This window comes from Benincasa hispida, chromosome 9 (genome assembly GCF_027475165.1).
Source record: "Benincasa hispida cultivar pf3 chromosome 9, pf3_genome.v1.1, whole genome shotgun sequence".
Taxonomy (NCBI): domain Eukaryota; kingdom Viridiplantae; phylum Streptophyta; class Magnoliopsida; order Cucurbitales; family Cucurbitaceae; genus Benincasa; species Benincasa hispida.
The window spans coordinates 24,380,293-24,389,209 of record NC_143486.1 but is presented as its reverse complement, the minus strand read 5'-3'; the positions used below and the strand labels follow the sequence as shown (position 1 = coordinate 24,389,209).

The window sequence follows — 8,917 nt, the reverse complement described above, 5'->3', positions numbered from 1 at the left end:
AATTGGCTGACTTGTTCGTGAGTGGGAACAAGTGTCCACAATCGCTAAGTGAAGCTTCAGAAAGTGCGATTGTGACACAATACGTCCGTATAATGATGAAATCGTTTCATATGCCCATACCTATATGAAATGTAAGTGTATATCGGTGGTGAACTTTTATAAATATTCATTAAATCAAACTAATTAAGTTACCTGAAAAGCATGGGAAAACCCGTAAAGACTGTATGTCTGTTGTTTTCCATCTACATTGCCCTTATAAGCCTGTGTTTATCTTTCAATCCTTGTTTGAATCGTTTAATTGTATTCACAAAAAATTTCTTACTCTAATCTTCATTATAAAATCTATTCCAATCATCTATGATCGCTAAATTTTCAAAATCTATTTTCTTTTTCCTCTCTCTACCCATCATAGCAAACTCAATAAAATAAAACAATGCAATTTTCACTGCATCAAAATCATTTTCAAACTCAAGACTTGGAAAAATAGAGTCCAACTCGTATGCCTTCATGCCCTCATTATCGTTTAGATACTTAACTCTAAGTCTAACAAAAGAATTTTCTCCTCTCACAGTTCTAGTTTGATGTTTTAGTCTTGTGATAAGGTTAAACTCTACTTGGCTGAAGGATACCTTATTCTCCATAAGATTAAATCTAATAAGATCTCTCCTAGGTTCCTCTACCTCCCAAAGAAAAATATAATGAATTAGTGGTCCATTGAAGATGATGTTTGTGTCAAGAAGAGGACCAAAACATATTTGTCTAAACATGACTAATTGTGTTGGAGTTAGTTTTTTCTTAATTTTAGGGATAGTCTTTCCTATGTGAGAACAACATAAAAGAGCTGCAAGAAAATGGTCATTAGGATGAACCTCCATATCTAGTTCCATTATAACTTACATTTTTCATGAAATAGATAAATTAGAAGACAACACATCATGATCATCAATGAGTACTTAAAAAAAAACAAAAATTATATATAAATATAAATAAAAAAAATTGGCACGGCCCATACCCGGCCGGGTACGGGATCAGGCGAAAAACTAGTATACACCTACCCGGTCATGCCCGCCCCCTTCCCGGTCCAGTCCACCTGCCCCTTTGCTTTTGGATTTTGGCCCGGTCCAATACTCGATCGGACCCAGGACCGGGCCAAAATCCAGAAGCAAAGGGTGAACGACATGACCCGACCATACCCTTCCCATTCCCCATCGAGTGCCCCCTACGCCTACCCGGTCCAATACCCTACCGGGCTCATCACCAGGCCTTAGACCAATCTTCCCCTCCTCCTACCTGGTCCCGGTCGTGCCTTCATGCCATAACTTTATAGGATTTCGGCTCAGTCCAATACCCGATCGAGCGTCGGATCGGGCTACATACCAATCTTCCTTCCCTAATTCTTCTCCGCCCGACCAACCTCGTATGAAGCCCGGCCGGGCGTCCCCTACCTTACTCGGTTTTTGTCCTTTCCTTCTCGTTCTTTCCTCTCTTTCCTGCCCATACCCGATCAAGTTATACATAGGCCCGGCAGGTCTAGCACCGGGCACCAATATTCCCCAAATCTCTTCCCCATTCTTCCCCGTTCGGTCACATACCCAGTTATTTTCGTTTTAAGCCCGGTTGGGTGCCACTTACCCCTATCCGGTTTTGCCCCCTTCCTCCTCGTCCTTTCCTCTCTTTCCCGTCCATACCCGATTGAAATATACATGGGGGTCTGACCGATCTAGCACCAGGCGCAATCTTCCCCAAATCTATCCCAAATCTTCCTCAATCTTCTCCGCCCGATCACATACCCGGTCACCATCGTATCAAACTCGGCCGGGTAAGACCGATTTCTGAAAAGGAAAATTCATACCTTAGTTGAAAAATCCCAAATAATCTTCAATGAAAAGGAAAATGGCAAGGGGAATGGAGATAAATGGAGTGAAATTGAGGAAATGGTAGGGGTGACCGAAAATGGCAAAGGAAAATAGTAAGAGTGAGGGCTTTAAGGGTTTTGAGTAACTTTTGAAATGTGAAGGGTATTAGGATAATTTTACTTAATTTTAAAAATTATGGGGGTAAAAAAATATGCTTTTAAAAAAGGGTCCAAAACTCAAAACTAAAACTTCAAAAGAGCTATTTTTGTCAATTATCAAAAAATAAGTACTTAAAAAAAAGAAAAAAAGATTATGCTAAAAAGGAAGTTAGATCACGCAACGGTAAAGAAGCTGCCTTCCGCTTCTTCCAAACCTAACCTCTCCTCTCTATTTCCACCTGAACCAGTTGAATCGCCTCTGATTTCGCCAGAAATGTTTAAAAAAGGGCTTTTGTTTCAACGTCGGCTTCACAATTTCCTACAGAATTGTAGGACTGGTAAGATTAACACAACTGAAGCTTTACATTTCTTTGACCTAATGATGCGTTCAAATCCTACCCTTTCCATTTCTTCTTTCAATCTTCTACTTGGTGGTCTTACTAAGAGTAAGCATTACTCTCAAGTATTTTCTCTCTATAATAAAATGCATCTTGCTGGACTTTTGCCTTATTTATTCACATTGAATATATTGATTAATTGCCTTTGTAATGTGAATCGAGTTAGCGAAGGTCATGTGGCCATGGTAATGATTTTAAGGACAGGTTATATTCCTGATCTAGTGACATATACGACATTGATTAAGGGCTTGTGCGTGGAGCATAGGATTAGTGAAGCAACACGACTTTTGCCTTATTTATTCACATTGAATATATTGATTAATTGCCTTTGTAATGTGAATCGAGTTAGCGAAGGTCTTGTGGCCATGGTAATGATTTTAAGGACAGGTTATATTCCTGATCTAGTGACATATACGACATTGATTAAGGGCTTGTGCGTGGAGCATAGGATTAGTGAAGCAACACGACTTTTGCCTTATTTATTCACATTGAATATATTGATTAATTGCCTTTGTAATGTGAATCGAGTTAGCGAAGGTCTTGTGGCCATGGTAATGATTTTAAGGACAGGTTATATTCCTGATCTAGTGACATATACGACATTGATTAAGGGCTTGTGCGTGGAGCATAGGATTAGTGAAGCAACACACGACTTTTGCCTTATTTATTCACATTGAATATATTGATTAATTGCCTTTGTAATGTGAATCGAGTTAGCGAAGGTCTTGTGGCCATGGTAATGATTTTAAGGACAGGTTATATTCCTGATCTAGTGACATATACGACATTGATTAAGGGCTTGTGCGTGGAGCATAGGATTAGTGAAGCAACACGACTATTTATGAGAATGCAAAAGTTAGGTTGTAGGCCTGAAGTGGTTACTTTTGGAACTTTAATCAAGGGGCTCTGCCAAACCGAGAATATTAACATTGCACTTAAGTTGCATCAAGAAATGCTCAATGACACTGGTCGATATGGGATTAATTGTAAGCCTGATGATATTTCCTATAGTATCATTATAGATGGACTTTGTAAGGTTGGACGCGAAGATGAGGCAAAAGAACTTTTCGAGGAAATGAAAGCCCAGGGAATGACTGGCAGTGTGATATCTTATAACTCTTTGATTCATGGATTTTGTTGTGTTCGAAAGTGGGATGAGGCCAAACGTTTGTTCAATGAGATGGTGGATCAAGGTGTTCGACCAAATACGGTCACATTTAATGTGTTGATTGATATGCTTTGTAAGATAGGAAAGGTTAACGAGGCTCAGAAGTTGCTAGAGATGATGATTCAGACAGGCAACATTTCAGATTTGTTAACTTATAGTTCATTGATTGAGGGGTTTTTTTTGGTTGGTGATCTGAATAGTGCCAGGGAATTGTTCCTTAGTATGCCAAGTAAGGGATGTGAACCTGATGTGATTAACTACAATGTGCTAATCAATGGATATTGTAAAACTTGGAAGGTGGAAGAAGCAATGAAGCTTTACAACGAAATGATTCAAGTGGGTAAGAGACCAAACGTGACAACATATGTGAAGGAACTCTTATGCAAGAGTACCTATAAGCGGAAGCGGATCTTTATGTAGGATTGTATCAACAATAACGGAAACACAAGGATCATCTAAGCATTCAAATTCACTAATTTTGGCAAAATATAAAGCATACTTTTGCAGAAACAAGTGAGTTTCAAGACATACCTCTTGTAGAACTTCTCCAAAGCTCTTTCACCAGTTGCTATCTTCTCCAAATCTTATTGTAGACCACCTCAAGATCTTCCCCACTACTCTCTTGGTGCTCTACATTGAGTGTTGGGACTCAAAACAAGCTTGAATCAAGGGTAGAAGGAGAAATGCTCACTACAGAAAAATAGTTGAAGAACTCTTTCTTCAGACCAAATTTTCTCTCAAAATCTCAATAGAGTGCATGCTCGATTTTTACTCCAATCTCTTCATTATATTGTAGATCAACATGCAAAGAAAAGAGTTGCATGAGTTTCAACTCATGCTTGGAGAAGACAAGGCCATGATAATGCCATTTGAGTGAGCTACTTAGATATGGATAATGGAAAAACCTCTTTTTCCATATTGTGTGTTTTGTTTTCTAATTTTTCAACTTTATCATAAAATCAAAATTTGATTTAAAAATCTATTTTGATTTTTAAAATGAAAATTTTAATTAATTTCATAAATTAATTATTAAATAAAACTTAATTAATTTAATATCAAATATTAAATTAATTTTAACACATATCCATCTTTATATATTTAAATCATATTTAAATATATATAAATTCTCATATTTCGTTTAATTATTAAATTAAATATGTAATTATATCTCATATAATTACTAATTTCCTTAATCCTAATTTGAACGTTTCAAATTAACTTATCACGTTATTCTAGAGCTAGTCCGTTAAAGCTATTAGGGGGACCTCACGGACCTACAAATCACGGGCTCCAACGATACGAGATTAATTGGCTAAACTCATTAGACCAGATTAATCTCCATTGGTTAAAAAATGGGTCACTCCACTAAAGCCCATAACTGCACTCCCCTCATTGTAGATATATTATGTCCACGTGATTTAACCATAATCAGCAAGTCGACCCTTCACATGTTGTTCGTAATAACGACTGGGTCAAATATCTGTTTTACCCCGAGATTACGTCTTATTTCTCAAGTCCCTACTGATCCTCTAATGAACAGGTTTGTGATCCAATCACTAAACCAAAACTCTCTCAGCCTAGTGAGAGGGCGGGGCCCCTTGTTCAAGACCTGAATTCAGTACTTGAGAGAACAACTTTTCTCCTATCCCTAAATCAGGTAGGTGTGAACTCTGTCTTGCACCCTATATCCCGAGCTATCTATCTAGTCTTACCCCTGAAATGGGAGTTTTATTGAGCCGACGCTATTGAGCCAATCCTCAACTATGCAAATCTAAGGACAATCCCAAATAAACAGGAGTTCATAGTTAGCTCAGGATTAAGATCGAGTTACCTAGGTCATCTAGGTAAAATAGTTAGTCTTAAACAGTAAACAACGTTATAAAGTAAGAGTGACTTATTTCTTGGTCTTAGTCTTATGCAAACTCATTGCATAGGACGCCTCCACTCCTCATGTCATAACATGTACGAATTAGGATCACATCGTATGTAGCACTTTATAACTCTTTGTAACAACTACAAAGTAGGCCGCATCCAACGGTGTTACTAGAATAAGGTACACAACCTCATTCATGTACCATAGATCATTTTGACTATTTACTCGAACCCGATCCACTCTTATGTCTTCACATAAAGTTCAAGTACTCATACAATAGTCATGGGTCTTAGTTTATTGGATTTAGACTTACATACAATTTATAAGATCAATAATAAGTATATTGATAATAGAAAATATTTATTATTTTACAAACTACGAGTTTTTAGGACATAAAAGCTAACACTTTCTAATTTCATTGTGACAGAATTTCTACACATACATTCAAACAAACATATAAGCATTGAAAACACTAATTACTGGCATGCTTTAAAAGATAAATACAAAAGATCGAGAGACTTACCAGTTGAAGACAGTCTTCACAAGAACTCGATCCAACGTGAGCGAACTCCTTTCACTCTTTCTTGTCCAACAAGCAATCATCCAGCAGCACCACGGTCGTCTACACGATCAGCAGCGCACGAACAACAAGCAATCGGGGACGACACCACCACTCGAAGCTCTCAGTATTCTCGGAGTGAGAATCCAAAGGGTGGACTTTAATAAAATTGGTAGAGGGGAGGAGGAAAAGCAATCGTGTACTACGAAAAAGCAAGTGGGAGAAACAGGAAGACTATCATATAATCGGGTGTGCTTGATCGTTTAGAGCGGGGTACATGGTCGTGTAGTAAATGCCAAGCGATCGTTTAGAGACGCGGGTGTGCGATCGTTTAGGAAGGCGGACACTATCGTATAGGCTCTCAACACCAAGCGATCGAAGGCTTTCACACCGTGAGTGAATTTATGGATCTCTTGCAAAATGAAAACTATTTTCATTTTATTCTTTAGTTACTAGAACTGAATTCAACTTCCCACTTTCGCACGAATCCGAAGAAAACTTCGGCCTATTATCTCATAACCGTCCAATTAATTAAATAATGAATATAATCATATTATATTCTTAACCTATAGTTTGATATCATTATCAACTATAGTGTTTTCTCCTCTACTTGATATAAATCATATTTATATCCAATTTTCTCCAAATTAATGTATCTCATACGTTTAATCACCTATATCATATATAATTAACCAATTCAATTATATCATATATAATCGAACCCCTCTTGTCAATTTGAACATTTCAAACTAACCCAAAAACTAATTCTCAACTTGTATCCAAGCTACCAAGGGGACCTTATGGATCTATGGCTCGAAGCTCCAACAGTACGTGAATAGCTGACTAAATTCTTTAGCCACGAGATTCTCCATTTGTTAACTGTTAGGCATTCCACTAAAGACTGATAACTGAACTCTTCTTATCACATATATATTTTTATGTCCATTGGATATAACCAATAATGAGTACGATAACCCTTCACAAATGCTCGTAAGTACAGCTGGGCCAATTTACCGTTTTGCCCCTGTGGTTACATCTCACTTCTTAAGTACCACTGATCCCTCTAATGAACAATAAAACATAATCCAACTATGTATGAACACCTCTCGGGCCATGAGAAGGTGTGTAGCGCCACATCAAGCCCTAGAATCAGCCCTTAAGGGAGCTATCTATCTACTTATCCCTACTTCAGGGAATGAGTGAATTTCATCTTGTGTAGCTGAGTTCCCAGCTCTCAAATCAGACGAATCCCCAAAGTGGTAGGTTTGAGTCAGCGGCCTGGCCACTCGCACCCATGCAAATCAAAAGTACCACCCTCAATGGCAGGAGTTCCCAACTCACTCATGATTGAAGTCATGTTACCTATGGTCATCCTAATGAAGTGAAGTCTTTGTCATGAATAGTGTTATATAACGAGACGTTAACACTTCGTGGTCAGGTCTTATACAAACTCTTTGTATAGGACGCCCTCGCTCGCATGTCCCCTACATGAATGATCAAGATCAGACCATCTGTGACAAATCATAACACTTGTAACTATTCCACAAAACGGGCCGCATCCGTAGCGTTACCAGGATAAAGTTTCCCTCCTATGTCCATATACTACAGATCCTTTTGGTTATCACTTAAGACATGATCCACTTGTATGTCACCACATACATGCTTAAATTACATAAAGATAACTAGAGATTTTAGTTTATTGGTTTGTGGTAAAGCAAATAAAACATTCAGGTGAGCAAAATCAAGAAGTGAAGTAAATATCATATATTATACATCACAAGCATTCGTACAAACTGTTTACAAACTACAAGACACGAGACTTTAGGGCATCAACCCCAACAATATATTGCCTTGTTAAGAGGGTTTTTTCTGGTAGGTAAGGTTGGTGATGTAAAGAAGCTATTCAGTGTGATGAAAGCTGATGGTATTGCTGCAAATTCATGTATATACGCTATTTTCTTGGATGGGCTGTGTAAGAATGGTTGTTTATTCGAAGCGATGAAACTTTTTAATGAGCTAAAATCATACGACTTGAAGTTGGACATAGAAATCTTTAATCGTCTAATTGATGGCCTATGTAAAGCAGGAAAACTGCTTGGGAGCTTTTCGAAAAACTATCCCAGGAAGGGCATCAACCAAATGTTGTGACTTATTCCATTATGATCCATAGGTTTTGTAAAGAGGAACAAGTAGATAAAGCAAATAGTTTGTTTCAAAAGATGGAAGAAAATGGGTGTACGCCTTACATAATTACTTATAATATACTTATGAGTGGTTTCTGCAAAAGTAATAAATTTGAGAAAGTGGTTGAACTTCTTCATAGGATGGTTCGAAAGGATATGTCACCAGAGCCATAGTCGTAGACATGCTTTGCAAAGATGAAAAATATAAAAAAGGTCTAGAATTGCTTCCAAGTTTTCCTATCCAAAAGCATCAATGTTGATGAACATTTAATGATAGAATCATCTGGGGCCATATGATTTGCAAATTGCTAATTAGCTTCGAGCAGGAACGACACACTGTTTCATGGACTTGATAAGTTTCCACTTCTTTTCCCTCTTTATTCCACTTTCTATTCTTGTAAATTTCTCGGCTATATAGATCCTTTTGCCGTTATTTTTTTATGTCACTACAACAAATAGACATTTAATAGTGATCTAAATACAACATTTTGTAAAGACTACAATTAAAAGTTGTTAAAAGACCGCAAAAAGAGAACAATCACATGTTGCTAAAAATTTTAAAGTCCTAAACTCCCTGTATCTTTCTCACACATTTCCCTTTTTGCTTTCGCCCTTCCCCCTTTTTGCTAATTCTAACCCTCCTCCGATATTTTGCACTCGATGTTAAATCAATTCTCAAAAAAAAAAAAAAAAAAAAATCAAAGTAGAAACCTGTAGTTTCA

General features: G+C 37.5%; 1 pseudogene; it reads left to right on the top strand.

Moving 5' to 3' along the window:
• Positions 1-2,168: 2,168 nt before the first annotated feature.
• On the top strand, positions 2,169-8,455 carry LOC120084624 (uncharacterized; annotated as a pseudogene).
• The last annotated feature ends 462 nt before the right edge of the window (positions 8,456-8,917 follow it).